We start from the raw sequence: 19,879 nt of genomic DNA, 5'->3' as shown, positions 1-19,879 counted from the left end.
TTCCCTACCCAAAATTGTTCGTGGGTACCGATACTCAGCCCTCAGTATCGACATTGGCCTTTGAGTATCAATATTAACTTCTAGGTATCGATATTATTGACTTGTTAAAGACTAATAACAAAGGGCTGATATCGATACTCTATATGGGGTATCGATACTTTCCTGAGTATCGATACCAAATTTGGCTTCGATAATTTGAAAGATACCAAAGTATCGATACCATTGTTGAGGTGTATCGTTACTCTACCATTGGTATTGATAGTCCTATGAGTATCGATACAAATTTGGTTACTGGTATCTGCTAAGTGAACTCAATATAGACACCACCCTATGAGTCTCGATACCTCACCTACAACATCGGTACGCATTGCATGAGTATTGATACTTTTATTCCCAAAAACTCCTTTGTTTTTAACATTGAAGAACATTATCGATATTGTTCTTTCAGTACAAATTTGCGTGTCCAGAAATACCTTGTTTTGGGTACAAAAATACCTCCCCAACACTCTTAAACATCCTATTGAGGTCCCCAAACATTATTAAAGAGTTATGTATGAATATATGGGTCATAAGGAGTCCATAACATGTTGAAAAAAATTGATTTCTGAATTCTACCACGAATATCCTTCATAACTCATGCAACCTACTAAAACACATCTAATTACCTACATGTGGTAGAGTTGAGTTAGAAATGAGTTACCTAGATTCCTAAGCTACTAGAAACACCCACTGTTCAACCAAGTGTGAGCTTTTCCTATCCCTTAGTCTTGGAGCTTTCTCCAACTTCTTTCACTAAGCAAGAATCAAACACATGAATTACTAACGTTGCTAGAGAGTTTAGAAAGGAGTTTAAAACGTTTCTAGAGACTCGATTCTCTAAAAAACGAGCTGAAATCACTTGGGTTTCTAAAACCCCACTAAACCCATATTTGGTTTCCAAGGCTAAAACTTGACATTGAAAACTTGGGAGACAGAGGTTGTCGTAACCGTCTTTCGGTTGGGCCCCAGAATTGGGCTTCGACGTGAATTAAATGAATTGGGAGTCGCCACCGATCATTTACTTTACGAAAAGCGGGTTGATCGGATACCTTATTTCTTATCTGATCTGCGTCTTACCAGAGATATGTCGGATTCGGGAGTCGGTTACAGTCAAGGAAGGGTTAGCACCCTTGAACTGTCCTTTTGGTACTACGTAATTTCCAGTTGTCATTAAGTAAGAAAATTGAAAGTTTAACTCAAAATGTAAAATTACGATCCAAAATTACTTACCCTAATTCGATTTGAAAATATCCCTTTTAAAAAAGGCGAGAAACACGTTAGAGGAAAAAGACAATGAAAGTAAATAAATAAAACAAAGAAAACATATAAATAACACGAATAAACAAAATGAGATAAAAAAAGAAAATAAAATAAGTAAAAGTAAAAATAAACAAGAAAAAAATGACGTAACGAATCTAATAATAAAAAACAACAATAAAAATAATGAGGAAAAATACAAAGAAAATAGAAAAATAAATGAAAAGAAAAAGCAATCACATAAAATAAATAAAAAAATGTAAGTTAAAAGTAAAATAGTAATATCAATTATAATGATAATTATAAAAATATATACATTAATAGCAAAAATAAATAGTAATAATACTAGTTATATGAATATATATACATATATATATAACAACTTATAAACAAGGTATAAAAAAATAATAGTAATAATAAGTATTAAAATAAAAAAATAGTAATAAATAAAAAAAGAAATAAAAGAAATTATAAAGAATATGAAAATCAAAGTAAATATATATATATATATATATAAAATAAAGTATAAATTAAATAAAAAATAATAATAATGGAAATATAAGTAAACATATATGATATTAGTAGGGGATTAAATTGAAATAAAAGCTAAATCAGTGGGCAAATGTCAAAGAATATTGAAGATTAAAACCGACAAAAATAAAAAAGTTTTCATTTTTTTAATAGATTTTCGCACCCTCATTCCAAAAATGTAATTTGTTTTTTGCGAAATAACCTCTAGGGAACGTAGATCTGAAATCAAAGTTTCGAAAAACTCCCTCCGGGTCATCAGCTAAAACATTTGTCTTTGGGGTTCTCAAGCAAAGAAAACGCGATTAACAACGTATGCAAGTGAAGAGTAAAGAGAAACAAACGAAAGGTAAAAGAAAGCTTTCACCTTTATTACTTCGAATCGTTTACAATAGCCTCGAAATCACTTTTTCTTTTCTCGTATTTTTCTGGCATTCCTTTTGTGTAACTCGTGTGTGTTCTGGTGTGGTAATTACAAGGCTTATTTATAGTACTAAAAAAACCCTATTTTAGACTAGTATTTGAGTCCTAATCCAACTCTTCTTTGTTGGTTACATGAAGACTCCTCGGTTGGTAGGACAAAATCTGGTGTCTTCAGCTGCCCCTCTTTGCTCATTATCGTGTAACGAAAATGGAGCAAAGATTAAAAGACATAAATTTTGTTCATATCGAATATCCTCTATCGTAGAGTTGAAATCATTGTGAGGTTGAGTTAAACTTGGAAAATTCTGAGCAAGAAATCATTTGTCGTGAAGTTGAAAACGAGCTCAAAGCTTTTGACAAGTGGCCTCTGAATCGTCTTCTGGCTCAAGATACTTCGTCGTGAAAGTGGAACTTGACCTGAAGACTTTGGTGTTATGATGTTACAAATGACTCATTCGTCGTGAAGTTGGGTCAATCTGTTTGTGAAGTTGGAATTGTATATGGCTCCTTCAACGTGAAGTTGAGCCTGAGAATCGGATATCCTTCGTTGTGAAGTTGAAATCCAATACAAGTTGAAATCGAATATGAAATTGGGAAGTTGTTTGTTGACAACCAACCGTCCCTTCGTTGTGAAGTTGAACTTGTGTTGTCTCGGGTAACACGATATCCTCCATCGTGGAGTTGAAATCGGCTCTGAAATTGGGAAGTTGTTTGTTGACAACCAGTCGTCCCTTCGTTGTGAAGTTGAACTTGTGTTGTCTCGGGTAGCACGATATCCTCCATCGTGGAGTTGAAATCGGCTCTGAAATTGGGAAGTTATTTGTTGACAACCAGCCGTCCCTTCGTTGTGAAGTTGAACTTGTGTTGTCTCGGGTAGCACGATATCCTCCGTCGTGGAGTTAAAATCGGCTCTGAAATTGGGAAGTTGTTTGTAGACAACCAGCCGTCCCTTCTTTGTGAAGTTGAACTTGTGTTGTCTCGGGTAGCACGATATCCTCCTTCGTGGGGTTGAAATCGCGGATGGCCCTTTCGTCGTGAAGTTGAGCCTTAACTTGAATATCCTTCGCTGCGAAGTTGAGATCCAAGTATTGTATGTTACGGGTGGACACGATTTCCTTCTCCGTGAAGTTGAAACCGTGGATGACCCCTTTATTGTGAAGTTTGTCTTCGAGCTAGATATCCTTCGTTACGAAGTTGAAATCTACTCTTGATCCAATTGTGTCGCTTCGAGTTCAATATCCTTCGCTGCGAAGTTGATATTGACTCTAGCCTAGGTCTGTATGGAAATCTTGATTTTGGAATCGTGAAGTTTCGATCCCTGATCTTGAATTCTTCAAATGTTCCAATCTGATGTTCGTTTTTATCCTTGATCTGGGAAATGCTTCTCGACCATCTCAATTATATGCATGAGCCTTGATCAGCTTTCGAGTACCTATACTTTTCAATGAACCTTTGTACAGTAATATGCAAATATCTTTTGCATAAGTAAATAAATCATTAAGTTTAAGCTCAATCTAGGATGCTCAAAAGGAATTGGCGTAGAGAAAAATATTGTCTTTTATTCATGAGGGAAAAAGAACAAATAATACATGACAAATATTCTGGAAGATGGAGACATGATGAGGTGTAAATGAATGTCTTAGATTTCAATAATGTGGGCACTTCTGAGCTGAAAAGCCGTTAGGTGACCTTGAATACAGCCTTTGCCAAAGGATCTTTGAGAATGCGACAACATTTAGGAGAGTCCAACCTTTCTCCGACTTGTTGAGTCTGTGGAAAATTCAGATGTCGGGGAGTTTCAACTGTCTGGATTTCTTGAATTATCTAAATCGCCCTTTCGGGTTTTCAACTTGGACCCATCCTTGGTTGCAAGATGCCATTTGCGGGTTTTCATCTTGAACCCACCTTATTTTTTATTCATTCTCTTTTTCTCTTTTTCTTTTTTCTCTTTTTCAATTTTTTCAATTTAGGGTGCCCTTTCGGGTTTTCACCCTAAACGTTTTTCACTTTTTGTTCCTTTTTTCTTTTTTTTCGACTTAGGACGCCCTTTTGGGTTTTCATCCTAAGCGAAGTATTTCTTGACTGCATCCGAATTGATGGGATAAGGCAGGTCAGGTCCTTCCATTTCGGTCAGGACAAGGGCCCCTCCGTAAAAGGCCTTTTTCACGACATATGGTCCTTCCCAATCTTTCTGAACTGGCAGAATTCTCGTTAGCACCAGATCTCCTTCACGCAATATTCTCGGGCGTACCTTCTTGTCATGTGCTCAAATCATTCGTTTCTGATAGATTTGACCATGGTGAATGGCTTTCAGTCTCTTTTCATCTATCAGATTAAGCTGATCATATCTGGATTGGGCCCATTCTGCGTCATCTAGTTTGACTTCTGTCAGGACCCGTAGTGACGGAATTTCTACTTCAATTGGCAACACTACTTCCATTCCATAATCTAGTGAAAATGGAGTTGCCCTAGTCGAAGTTCGTACCGAGGTTCGGTAAGCGAACAAGGCAAAGGGAAACTTCTCATGCCAGTCTTTGTAGGTCTCGGTCATCTTCTCCACTATCATTTTAATGTTTTTGTTTGCTGCTTCTACTGCACCATTCATCTTTGGTCTGTAGGTAGTAGAATTGTGATGCTTTATGTTGAATTGCTCACAAGCAACTTTCATCATTTTATTGTTCAAGTTTGTAGCATTATCAGTAATGATCCTTTCAGGTAAACCATACCGACATATGATCTCTTTACTCAAAAACTTACAGATAACAGATTGAGTGACATTGACATAGGAAGTAGCCTCTACCCACTTAGTGAAATAATCGATAGCTACAAGGATGAAACGATGACCATTCAAAGCTTTCGGATGGATTTTCCCAATTACATACATGCCCCACATGGAGAAAGGCCATGGTGATGTCATGAAATGAAGCAGATGAGGTGGAACATTTATTTTATCTCCGTAAATCTGACATTTATGACATTTTCTGGCATAATTAATGCAATCACTTTCCAGTGTGGACTAGAAATATCCGCATCTCATTATCTGTCTCGACATCATATGTCTATTTGCATGTGCTCCACAAACTCCATCATGTACTTCTTCCATTATCATTTTTGCCTCTTCAGCATCGACGCACCTTAACAGAACTTGATTATGGCTTTTCTTGTATAAGACCTCCTCGTCAAGGACGTATCCAGCTGACATCCGTCTAATAGTTCTTTTATCAGTTTCAGTGGCTTCCTCTGGATAACTCTGATGCTTGATATACTGCAAAACATCGTAGTACCAAGGCTTAGCATCCTTTACTTCTTCAATTTGGTAGCAATGAGCCGGGTAATCATACGACTGCATGTCAATTGGCATCATTTCAGATTCCCTGCCAAGTTTGAATGCGGCTGCCAAAGGTAGCCAAAGCATCAACCATTTGATTTTATTCTCTTGGTACATAGTGGAAGGTGACTTCATCGAATTCTTCGAGCAGATCCAGTATTAGCTTACGGTATTCCATCAGTTTTGTATCTTTGGTTTTCTATTCTCCACGGAGCTTATAGATTACTAATGTCGAATCTCCGTATACCTGCAAGGTCTTTATATTTTGCCCCATTGCAGCTCGAATTCCCAAGACACAAGCTTCGTATTCTACCATGTTGTTGGTGCAGTCAAAGTTCAGTCTACTAGTAAATGGGTAGTGACTCCCTTCTGGAGAAATCAGTATTGCCCCGATACCATGTCCTAATGTATTTGATGCCCAATCGAAATACATTCTCCAGGAACCGTCTGTTGAAGTACTTGTTTCTTCTAAGGATAAAGCCATTAAGTCTTCATCTAGGAAATCAAAGTCTAATGGCTCATAATTTTCATTGGTTCTGCTTGCTAAGAAATTCGATATGGCACTTCCTTCGATTGCTTTCTGGTTCACATACTCGATGTCGAATTCAGACAAGAGCATCTGCCATCGGGCTAACCTTCCAGATAAAGCAGGTACACCCATCACGTATTTTAAAGGATCTAACTTGGAAATCAACCAAGTGGTGTGATACATCATGTATTGTCCGAGTCTTTTTGTATCCCAAACTAAAACATAACAAACCTTCTCAATAGGGGAATATCTGACCTCGCAATCGGTGAACTTCTTGCTCAGATAGTAGATGTCTCTTTCCTTTCTTCCAGATTCATCATGTTGACCCAGAACACATCCCATTGAGTTCTCAAATATGGATAGGTACAAGAACAAAGGTTTACCTAGGATGGGGGATATTAAGATAGGAGTATGAGACAAGTACTCTTTCACCTTCTCGAATGCAATCTGACAGTTTTCATCACATGCCCCCCAGGGCTGTTCTTTCGGAGAAGGCGGAAGATTGGATCACACTTATCGGTTAACTGAGATATAAACCGAGCTATGTAATTCAATCTGCCTAGAAAATCTCGAACCTCCTTTTGTGTTCGAGGTAGAGGTATATTCTAGATAGCCTTAACTTTTTCAGGATCAACCTCAATGCCTTTTCTGCTGACCATGAAGCCTAACAGTTTTCTGGATATTACCCCAAAAGTACACTTGCTAGGGTTCAGACGAAGCTGAAACCTCCTCAATCTCTGGAAGAGCTTTCTCAAATGCTCGACATGTTCATTTTCGGTATGTGCCTTGACAATCATGTCGTCGACATAAACCTCGATTTCTATATGCATCATATCGTGGAATAGGGTTACCATGGCTCTCTGATATGTTGCCCCAATATTCTTTAATCCGAAAGGCATCACTTTGTAACAGAAAGTTCCCTATATTGTGACAAAAGTGGTATTCTCCATGTCCTCAGAGTGCATCTTGATCTGATTGTACCCCGAAAATCCATCCATAAACGAGAAGTAGTTGTTCCCGGCTGTATTGTCCACCAGAGTGTCTATGTGTGGCAGAGAAAAGTTGTCTTTGGGACTTGCCTTGTTAAGGTCCCGGTAATCGACACACATACGTACTTTTTCGTCCTTTTTCGGCACATGCACTATGTTGGCCACCCACTCCAAATATTTGGCCACTTGAAGAAAACCGACATCAAATTGCTTCTTGACTTCTTCCTTGATCTTAAGGAGCATTTCTGGTCGCATCCTTCTCAGTTTCTGCTGCACTGGTTTGCATTCTAGTTTAATTGGCAGTTTGTGGACTACCATATCTGTGTCTAACCCAGACATGTCTTGATACGACCAGGAGAACACCTCTCTGTACTCCTGAAGTAAAACTATCAGGTTGTGTCTTGTTTCCTTCGAAAGAGTTGAGCCGATTTTAACTTCCTTTCGATCTTCCTCAGTGCCCAGATTCAAGATTTTGATTGTCTCTTTATGAGGCAGTATTTGTTTATCTTCTCTTTCTACCATTCTCAATAATTCGGTAGGCAAGTTGCACTCTTATTCAGTGTTGCAACCATCAAATTCCCCGAGGCAAATGGCCGATTCAAAATCCACCTCCGAATCAGGATCATTAGTGCCTACATTATTGTTGTCTGGGGATCTGAAAGAAGGGAAAATGTGCATGTGTGAGAGGAAAATATCCCACACGAAATAGTCAAGAATTAAATTCGAGAGAAAGTGGAAATGAAGTATCGGAATAAAGAAGATAGATAATGAATTCAAAAGGAAATAAAGGAAAATTTGTTTGCCATGAGAAAAGAAAAATGCATCTTTTATTGAACTTAAACCAAATGTTTATTCACCCTTACAAAAGATCACCTATTGCCCCGGGTATAGGCAAATAGGGATAGTTCGAATATTACTCTAAAAGACTCTTGTAAACCACAGGTAGTTCTTCGACCGACCAACAGCTAGGCACGAACCCAGGCGGCAGAGGCTATATCCCATATCTATCTTCGTTGTTAGCATTTCCAGTGGTTACAACATTGATGCTCAAATCTTACAAAGCCGCTTATAAATCTGACAAGGTGGTCTCAAATACATAACCACATGACTTGAATGTGTGGCAGAGAGGCGGGAATGTCATGGGTTCCCATTAAAGTTCACTTCCAGTCAACCTGGCTAGTCTTCTCTCTCAGTTCTTCTGAACTTCTTTCTCTTCTGATGGTAACTGGGCTAAAAGTCAAGCCCAAACTGGTATGGCTTTGAAATAGAAAGGACCGGATCAATCCTCCTTTGCAGAAACTTCCTAAACCCTTTTTCAATCTTGGTACCTCATCCCAATGTTTGCATGATCTCCATTATGGTACACTTGAAAAGCCAGGGTCCAGGAATCGTTCTTCCTTCTCCCACAAAGGTGGCATTCACAAATTCTAAGGAGCAGAATGAACACTCCACCGCTTCCTCATCCACCTCGATGTATGGGGCCTCCGTGGTCACACTTGCCACAATATCTTCCTCAGCATTGATAATTACTAAGGCCCTGTCAATAACAAATTTAACCTTTTAGTGCAGTGTGGATGGTACTGCACCCGCTTGATGAATCCATGGCCTTACCAAAAGACAGTTGTAAGAAGGCATAATATCCATCACCAGAAACTCAATGTTATAGGTGGCTGGTCCGATGGTCAACGGCACCTCGATTTTGCCAATTACCTCTCTCTTGGTTCCGTCAAATGCTCAGACCACGTTCTGGAAGGCTCTCATATGAGAGACATCTATTGGCAGCCTTTTCAAAGTGACTAAAGGCATTACGTTCAGAGCTGAGCCGTTATCAATCAATACACTTGGCAGAGCATGCCCTTTGCAGTAGGTAGTGATGTGTAATGCCTTCGTTCGGCCTCTTCCTCCGGATGGAATTTCATTATCTGAAAATGAGATGAGATTATCAGTTTGAATATTATTTACATGCCGATCTATCTTGCTGACTGGTATGTCTTGTGGTACGAATGTTTGATTCAGAACTTTAAACAGTGCCTCCCGATATGCTTCTGAGTTTAACAAAAGTGTCAACATTGAAGTGCGTATTGGCAAGCTGTGGAGCTGTTCTATAATACTGTACTCACTATGCTTTAAAAACTTGAGGAATTCTTTAGCTTCTTCCTCCTTTATAGGTTCATTGATAGCCAACATGTCTTTTTTGAAGGGCTCTAGTTGTCTTTTCCCCACATTGCTGTCAGATCCTTTGGAAGTACTCACATGGCATTCGTACTTCCAAGGCACTTGCCGAGTATCCTTGTATTGAAAAGGTCGAGGTGCCGTGATCACCACCATTGTTTGTGGAGTTGCAACCATCATCTTTGTCTTAGGGGTAATGATCAAAGGACTACCCCTGCCGAGTCTTCTGTCTGATGATTCTCCTGTAGTGCAAATTTCTGGTTCTGGGGAATACTGAACTTCTTCGTAAAACTCCAGCTCCTTCTGGTCTATCATGAGCTGGACTAATGTCCGAAATTTGGAGCACTCTTGCACCTTATGCCACTCTTCGTTGCGATAACAACAGTAGTTATCACCTTCACTCTTTGCTACACACAACTGCGGTGCAAGAAACCCTACCTTTACCATTTGGCTCCATTTGTCTCTTCTTTGCTCGAGTATTATGTGGATGATGCGTATTTAATGCTTGCGGTGGTAGACTTGTTATTTTCTCTTTCTCTTTCTGAGACATGTTTTGTTTGTTAATACGAATGTAAAAACATGGAAAATATAAAAATAAACATGAACTATAGAATGCAAAGTATGCAATGCATGATGTATGCAACTTAAAGGCACTGATCCAAAAAAAGTGTCTATTATTATAAATAATCTTTATTTAGACAAAAATGTTTTATCTTGTAAGGGACATAAAAACAATCAAAGGTACACTCGGACTAAATCCTCTAAACCCCGAATAGCTTCTAGTAGGTTGACAAGTCTTCTGCCTTCATCTGTCACTGGTTGAATGCCTTGTCGAACCACTCCGGCTTCCCTTGCCAGGCCGTGGAGATGACGGGCTACCTTCTGTACTTGATCCAGGAAGTCTCGGATGACTGCATCTCTGGCCTTCACCCTTTGTTGTGCTTGCTCCCAACGGAAGCGCCACTATAAACCTCCGTCAAAGGGCACTATCTGAAGCTCGTTTGCTTGCTTTTTGAATCCATCTACAATAGCTTCTAACTCAGCTATTGTTTTTCCATCTCTCTCATGTTGTTTCTCCAGATAAGCCATCTGGATTCTCAAGCGTTGATTTTGATGTTGACTATCCGCTAAGCGCCACTGGGCAGTCTTCATCTGTTCTTTCCACGCTACCTCATCAGGCCCCTCAAACTTTCTTTTCAAGCTGTGAGCTTCATCTTTCCAGTACTCAGAGGATACTTTTAACTTGGAGTTATCCTTGACAGCATCTTGATACCCCTTTCTCAAGTCTTCGAGCTCAAAACGGACTTTTTTCTGTTCTCTTTACAGTTTGTCTGCTCGATCTTTCCGAGAGTCGGCATCTAGCTTCCACTGATAGCGCTCAGCCTCAAGTTCCTTTATCCTCTGCCTCAGCTCATTATTCACAGCTTCAAACTCTGTTTTGGCTATCTCAAGTTCAGAAGGGACGGGTTTGAGATGTTCCTTCATAGTTCGGGTGCCCTCACAGTCTGGCACCAGAATATTGTCATTTTTTCTCAATCTTCGCCATTCCACATAATCCAGGATAAGCATGTTCTTGGCAGCTACAAAATCCATCTGGAATACTTTCTTCCATGAATCGGTTGCTTCTTTGATCATCTTCTTATAGCTGTTACCGTGATACCCAAACTCTGTCCTAGATAGTCTGCATGTTGTCGGGACAAACTGACGTGCCCCATACTGTCTCAGTACTAACAGTGGAGCATACCCAACTGCACCCCAAAGTCCAAGTAAGGTCATAGTGTCAGAATCCCCACACCTGAAAAGAACATCACTGAGGAACAACCAGGGGGCTCTCCAGGCAATAAATTGGTCCTAAAGATGAGTGAAGACTTTCATCCACTTCTCTTTTGAAGCACCTTCATGCCATTTCATGGTGATGAACTCTCCCAAGGGTGAATAGGTAGTGCTAAATCGGCGGTAGTCAACCCCATTGGTCTTCCAGAAATGGCTGTGAATCCATACTTGAAGGAGCTGAACACACCCAATGAATCTTCCTCCACCAGTTCTTCTACAATGATTAAGAGAACGAAAGGTTTCGGCTAAGATGGCTGGTGCTGGGTTGACTTGCCTCGGAAGTTGTTCAAATAGTTCCACCACGGCTGCGTCAATGCACCCCAAAGCCTTCGGAGAAATAATCAAACCGTACAGACCCAGTGCAAAAAGGTCTATAGTCTTCCACTCATCAGGGTGGCTCTCCATTAGTTTCTTTATGTGGATCCATTCAATTCCTTCCCCGCTGCCTCTGCGCTGAGTCCGATCAATTACCCATTTCTCGTCCACTCCTGCAACTCTGGCCAGTGTATTCTTGAAAGGCTGACTTTTGATGTATTTAACATAGACTCTCTCTAGTTTGATGTTTTCACAGTGCAGTAGGGTAGTGTATTCTTCGATGGTGGGTACCATGTCCTCCCGGTTAAAAGTGAAGCAACTGTATCCTGGGTTCCAGAATTGAACCATGGCTCTGATCAAGGGCTCATCAGTCTTAACATGAAGCAAAAGTGCAATGTCACCGTACCGTTGGCTGAACTTCTGTTTCCGATCATCCTTCCAGCTATCCCAAATGTCTCGAAGCTCCTGCACATTGTTCTATTTTAGGCTAATAGATGCGTAGCTAACCAGCTCTGACACATAGCTTCCTTGAAGACTATCTCCCTTTTCCTTCTGAGTCTTCTCGGACCATAGTCGTACCTTGGGTTTTTAATCTCTTGTATTACAACACCTTTGTCCATGGATTAAGATTATTTGATTTCTAATAAACACGTTTTTAGGGATCAATGACATCTAGTTATGATGCAAATGCTAAAAAAACAAACACAAAGGCAAAAAAAGTTAGTAAGATAGAAATAAATAAAAATAAATAAATAAATGGTAAAGGATAAAACATATGGACAAAAACAACATGGTTAGAAGAAAAATGTCATAGGTTTCAGAATGTGGTTTTATGGTAGGCTTAATTTCTCCATAGTCTCCCGGGTTAGGTTCTAAAAAAACGGTACCCAAATTCTCATTGATGGTGCCCCCTTGGGACTGCCAGACCCTTAGTCCTAAACCCATCACAGGCTTGTGTGGACTAAGTTAAACTCAGGAGGATACATTCCCTTATGCCCATACAGAGAATAAATTCACACGAAGGCATAAGGTATATGAATCCCGAAGGCTACTTGCTAGGTCCATACGGTGAATAAATTCACAGGAAGACGTCGTTTTCACCCCCACATAAAATAGGTTTGGAGCTCAGGTTTAGAGCCTTAGATGAAAAATCTTTAGGGGCTGAATTAGAAAACGGTTAGTACAACTATTTACTCGAAAAATATAATCAAAAGTAAGCAATAAGGATCGAAATGTTACCTTAAAATTTAAACTTACCCTTTTCATGAAAAAGACAACTGGAAATTACCTTAGCCTGACTCACTTACCTGTGTCCTCAACAGAGTCGCCAAGCTATCGTAACTGTTTTTCGGTTGGGCCCCGGAATTGGGCTTCGACGTGAATTAAATGAATTGGGAGTTGCCACCGATCATTTACTTTACGAAAAGCGGGTTGATCGCCTTATTTCTTATATGATCTGCATCTTACCAGAGATATGTCGGATTCGGGAGTCGGTTACAGTCAAGGAATGGTTAGCACCCTTGAACTGCCCTTTCGGTACTACGTAATTTCCAGTTGTCATTAAGTAAGAAAATTGAAAGTTTAACCCAAAATGTAAAATTACGATCCAAAATTACTTACCCTAATTCGATTTGAAAATATCCCTTTTAAAAAAGGCGAGAAACACGTTAGAGGAAAAAGTTAATGAAAGTAAATAAATAAAACAAAGAAAACACATAAATAACACGAATAAACAAAATGAGATAAAAAAATTAAGAAAATAAAATAAGTAAAAGTAAAAATAAACAAGAAAAAAAATGACGTAACGAATCTAATAATAAAAAACAACAATAAAAATAATGAGGAAAATACAAAGAAAATAGAAAATAAATGAAAAGAAAAAGCAATCACATAAAATAAATAAAAAAATGTAAGTTAAAAGTAAAAATAGTAATATCAATTATAATGATAATTATAAAAATATAAATATATACGTTAATAGCAAAAATAAATTGTAATAATACTAGTTATATGAATATATATATATAACAACTTATAAACAAGGTATAAAAAATAATAGTAATAATAAGTATTAAAATAAAAAAATAGTAATAAATAAAAAAAGAAATAAAAGAAATTATAAAGAATATGAAAATCAAAGTAAAAAAAAATATATATATATATATAAATAAAAAATAAAGTATAAATGAAATAAAAAATAATAAAAATGGAAATATAAGTAAACATATATGATATTAGTAGAGGATTAAATTGAAATAAAAGCTAAATCAGTGGGCAAATGTCAAAGAACATTGAAGATTAAAACCGGCAAAAATAAAAAAGTTTTCATTTTTTTAATAGATTTTCGCACCCCATTCCAAAAATGTAATTTATTTTTTGCGAAATAGCCTTTAGGGAACGTAGATCTGAAATCAAAGTTTCGAAAAACTCCCTCCGGGTCATCAGCTAAAAACATTTGTCTTTGGGTTCTCAAGCAAAGAAAACGCGATTAACAACGTATGCAAGTGAAGAGTAAAGAGAAACAAACGAAAGGTAAAAAAAGGCTTTCACCTTTATAACTTCGAATCGTTTACAATAGCCTCAAAATCACTTTTTCTTTTCTCGTATTTTTCTGGCATTCCTTTTGTGTAACTCGTGTGTGTTCTGGTGTGGTAATTACAAGGTTTATTTATAGTACTAAAAAACCCTATTTTAGACTAGTATTTGAGTCCTAATCCAACTCTTCTTTGTTGGTTACACGAAGACTCCTCGGTTGGTAGGACAAAATCTGGTGTCTTCAGAAGTATTATTCCTTACCTTGAAATCACAAAAATGAGATGATTTCTTAACAAAGTTGGCACCTTTGTTGCATGAAAGAGTGGGAGAAAGAAGGAAGAAGAAAAGACAAGGAAGAGTTAAGAAAAAGAGAGAAAGAGCCAGCGTGACATCACCCAAATTAATGTGTTTTTAGTCTTTCAAAAATAACAATGGTATAATTCCTCTTTTGGTCCTTCAAGTCTTGATCACAATTTAAAACACTTTCTTTTTTACTCATGTTGGGCTCAAACCAAGTCCAAATCTACTCAAATTTGGGTTTGTTTAGAACACTCTCGGGTTAACCTGAAACTACTAACCCGGTTTGTGAGGCGTTTCAAGTTTAAATTTTCACCAAATACGTTTAGTCTTTCTATATGTTTGTTTACTTAAAATGCTTAAAACATTGTGAATCTAATGTTGAACAATTCAATTTTTTTTGTTCTCTAATCTTTATTGTCTGTTGTCGGATGGAATCTGAAAAGAGATATGTTATTATGCAGGTCTTTTTGTTTTTGTGATCTTTAAATGAAAGTTATAATTATTAGAGATCTAACTAGTGTTATCTTCTCTTTAATAAGTCTTTGGTGAAAATATCTAGTCTCTTGATCATAATTGCATCTTATTATGTAAATCTTGATAAAAAAAAATTCCAACAGGAACAGAAAAAATTCTAATAAAGGCCCTTGAATCGTTTTATGAACTCAGCCGACTCTATAGAGAAATTTGAACTTTACAAAGAAATTGTCACTCCCCAGGGTTGGAACAACCTTAGAGTTTGCGATGCAGACATCACCACCTAAGATCACATACCTATCGAAGTGAAGAAAGGCGGAAAGGAAGTAATACCCAACAGTTGACCAATGAATTTTGAGATTTGAGTCAAATGAAGGTCATTTGGATTTTGAGAATTTGATATGAAATTTTTAAGGTCTAATGACCGTCGAGATAAGGATTGGTACGAAGGCCAAAATGAGTTGATGTTTACATAATTTAAAAATTAAGAAACAAAAAAAAAACATAAATCCACATGGATTTAAAGAGAGGACGGTTGAGTGACGATAAAATTCAATTTCTAAAGTAGAGTGATAAAATTGGAAAAGAAATTGAAGTTCAATAATAAAAGAAAGAGTGAGAAAAAGTTAGTGATAAATTTGTGTAATTTACCCTAATTAAATTGATCAAAATACAAACATAAGGATTGAGTAATAACTAAATTGTTCAAAATTTGGTTGAACTGGTAAAATATGGAATTGAATGTGTAAAAGATTTGGTATTGAGCACATACATCGTTCATCGTTCGAGTGATGGAGTAATTGTGGGATTTTGATTGGGGAGAGGATATTTCCAACACCACCATCTTGTTTAGTTGGAATGTTGCAAGGCATTTAGTATTTTTTAAATAATTTGAGTGATCGTAAGATAATATTTATTCATAATTTTTTAATTATTAAAAACACACATAGGCCCTAAAAACTCAACTACTCAAAACCAAGGACAATATATATTCAAAGATAACTCTTGATCTAGAACACTCACACTCTGACATCTATGGTGCTCGAACTCAGGTCCTCAATGAATAACAACAATTTTTTTTATCATGGAGACCACTTGGTATCTATTTAAAATCTTATTGATGACGTCTATTTAATATTTAAATATATATTATATTGGTTGATTCAATTATTTGAACTGGTTATGTAACCCCCTCAGACCGATGCGGATAACCCGATTTGATCTAGAGTGTCACATTAGGGCCATCAGAGCGACCCACTATAAAATCTCGAAAAATTTAAAACTTTTTATCATAACATGTAAACTCATAAAATCATTTATTAGTATTCAGAAATAAAATAGATTTTCAGACTCGGATATAAAAACAAAATACAAGTTACATGCCCCCTAATATCATGTACCATACTCTGGAAACAATACCGGAAGAACTCCCTTACTGATGTCGATAGCTGCACTGGTACAATTCTTTTAACCTGCAATGTTGAGTAATAGAGTGAGCTTCGGAAAGCTCAGTAATACAGATCTACCAGCTGATGCAGAAGAACGTGCAGATACAGATAAACATATATTTCCTTATCGGATCAGGCATCTACAATTCTTTATGTTGAGCATAGATCCTACTGATATTTCAGGTAGTAACAGATAGTGAGCTTTCAGTTCAGATGGAAATATTTTGGATGTCTAGGTTCAGGAGATCAGAATAGGTTATCTAGTGTGTTCCTGTAAAACCAATAAAAAGATACAGATCTTTTAAAACATATTTATTAAAAATTCAAAAATCATAGTAATCCCTCCAACCGCACAACCAATAATGTGTAGGTTCCCCAGAACCATACACCCAACCGCACATGCCAGTAAGACCCTGAGCACAAAGCTGAGAAACCTGCAGATATACTTCCTCCAACAATAACCCCCATATAAAACATTTCTCCGTCTATAAACGGAGATATCAAAAATCAAAACAGAATTCAGATCAGATATCAAAACAGAACCCAGATAAGAAATCAGAACATAATTCAGGTAATGTATCAGAACAAAATTCAAGTCAGAAATCAGATAAAATATTTATGTGATTAGGGAACAAACTAGTGTTTATAGATATTATTCAGAAGTACATGATAATCTTATTAGGCAGAGAAACACAGATCTTCAATTTACCAATAGAATGTCGGAAGTTAGAATCATTATTGGAAGAGTTTATTAACTGACAGAATCATCAGTTATTCATAATATGAATTATCAGGATCATATCTTATTCGGACAGTTTTCAAAAGTTGTACGTAATCAGAAGGGTATTCAGAATCCTTTACAACCATGTCAATTGATCGGATAATCGAACAACTTGAGATGAATAGCTCCCAGAACAAATTCTTGTCGACTGATCAATTCATTATCCTTATAGGGTATTTACACTTTAATACCAAATATTCTTGTCCATAATTCATTTTCTGAGTCATCATTGAACAGATCTTAAGGAGACGAACATATATTCTAATGTCTTTATTTCATTTCCATGTTTCAACTATACCAAGAAATACCGACGTACTTGATTTGTATCCATAGGGATGATACATCATGTAAGTTCATCTGAGTTTCTAGGCTTATCCCAATCACTTACTTAATCTTCAGTCCTTGAGATTACTTAATTCATTTAGCATTCAAGACCATTCCAGTTACTTCAGGATTTTCCAGAGTAAGACAGACGTTTCTGAATTTCAGATACATATTGAACTTCCTTTTAGTTTAGTTCGGTCTTCGTGGTTGATTTATCGAACAAATATCCAATTCATAATACTGAATACGATATAGAGTTTAGCTGAGCTGAATACTTTCAAAATTATCATCGAGCCACACTTGAGAAGATGAACATGCATTCAAGTAATATCTATGCCGTTCAAGTACTGACATATCATTAAGATTGATCAACTCACTTAAGATGTGTTCCATAACTTTTAAAGGTAGTCCAATACCTATGCTTATTTGGATTCCTTAATTAATCCAAGACATTTACTTAATATAGGCCATAAGGGTATTTTGGTCATTTTGATGTTTAGTTTTATTCCATTCATTACAGAGCTCGAAGATATCCCATTATTCCTGAGCTTGGTGATATTCTTGGGTTATTTCCATTACAGGGGTATTTTGGTAATTTTACAGATTCAGTGTATTTCAATCCTTTCTTTCCATCCGATCTTACTATTAAATTCAATCTTATCATTTATTTCAGTTTTTTCGAATAATTCTGACAAAAGAACACCCCCGATAAATTATTCTTCAGGTATTTACTCATAACTCAGATATTTTCGGGTCAAGTGCATTCTCAGATTTTACAAACGAAATATCATGAATTTTTCTGTACAAAGACAAGATCTTAACAATTAAATCCATAATGTATCGACTTAAGTACAAATCCTCAAAGTATTTTCTCATTCCGGGTCAACTCAGACTATTTTTACCATTCAAGGGCATTTTCATAATTTCTTAACCAAATAGTTCCAGTATTAACTCTTTACGAAAATAACTATAATTTAGAGATCCTATGGTTAATTTCTTTTCATAACATTCACTAATCTTGAAATGATTCCTTAACAGATTTCTAGTATCGTGAATAAACCCTCTTGGGGTTAAAATTTTTCAATTAAAACTAACATTTCTTCTGCACATCTATAGTTTTATCAGACCAATAAGTCTTTTCAGAGTTATTAATCAACTTCCAGGGACAATTCTTGTCATTTTCTAACATAAGGGTAATTTTGTAATTTTACCTAATTAAAGTATTTACATACCTTATCAAATGAGATAGATTATAAATTGCATATCCAATACTGATTCCTATATCACTTAATCTCTTAACTTGTAATTGAATTCAAAATGTCCTTCAATTTCTTATATTAGTCATCTAATTCATATTCAGTTACCGAATTTTTACTCTATTCGAATCGAGTGTAGAACTTCATTAATTACACATATGAGACCAAACATTTCCATTCATGCATTACTAATACCAACATGTTCTATAAATCATAAAGAGGTAGTAATGTATTACCTCGATTTATGTGCCATACTGATCAACCATTTAAATTACATTCAAACGTCCTCGATCCTTAATTCAACTTCCAATAATTCCTCATATGCATATCAACATAAATTACATCAAAACGGAGCTTAATTCTGAAAAACATATCGAATCGGGTGATAAATCAGTCAAAAACAGCTTACCGGGTTTGAATTTGGCGAAATGGACCCCAAAAACGGATTCGAGACGTTAAAAAACATATAATATGACTTTTCAAATATTTTAACTTTTTCGGTCAACGGTCAACGATTTTACACAAATATCACCCTAATAGAAATTAATTACATATTAGGCACCATTCTAAAAATATTTACAAAACTAGCACCTGAGTTTTACATAAATATCACCATCACATAAATTAATTATGAATTAGGACTTCCTCACCCGTAATGGCGGCGCGTGCGACGCCGTGGAGGGTCCAAAAATTCCCGGAAAAATTCCTAAAACTTATTTTAAGGCATTTTGAGACACTTACTAAGATCGGTTCACAATTTTAAACGGCAGAGAGCTCGATTCCAGAACATCGAAAACTTTGACTTCCTCACCCCTCCACGTGCCGGTGACGACGGAGAACACCAGTGGACTCGAAACGATGCAAGGAACACGATGGTACGGGAGGTGTCGAAAACGGATGGCCGGATCGACGTGAATCGATGAAAAACCAACGAAAATCGAGTTAAAACGGACGATACTTCCAACTGAAATTAACGACGAACGACGATGATTCACGATGAAAGGTTTGAAGGGTTTTGTTCATCGGTCAACAACGAATACAATAGTGGTTTCGGTTCGTCGAAGGGAGGCCATACGGTGAGTATATCGGAGTTTGAAATCGTTGACCGAGGGAGAGTAAATGGAAAATTTTTCTGAGAAACATTCGGGGGAAGAAAACTTATAATTCTCTCAAAAAGGAAAATGCCTAAACTATGAGTTTAGCCACTGAATTTCTTGCACTTTATAAAACGGTATGCCAACTTTGAAATTTTTCAATTTAATCCTCACTTTTTTCCAAAATACCAATTAAATCCAATACTTTATAATTTCTTAAATTTTAACCCCTAAATTGGAATGTTACAATTCTC

At 36.8% G+C, this 19,879-nt stretch overlaps 1 pseudogene; it reads left to right on the top strand.

The window, feature by feature from the left end:
- Positions 1-16,952, top strand: part of LOC120218952 — a 31,396-nt pseudogene extending 14,444 nt beyond the window's left edge.
- The last annotated feature ends 2,927 nt before the right edge of the window (positions 16,953-19,879 follow it).

This window comes from Hibiscus syriacus, unplaced genomic scaffold (assembly GCF_006381635.1).
Source record: "Hibiscus syriacus cultivar Baekdansim isolate YM2019G1 unplaced genomic scaffold, ASM638163v2 tig00000003_pilon, whole genome shotgun sequence".
NCBI lineage: Eukaryota > Viridiplantae > Streptophyta > Magnoliopsida > Malvales > Malvaceae > Hibiscus > Hibiscus syriacus.
This window is presented reverse-complemented; position numbering and strand designations above follow the sequence as displayed.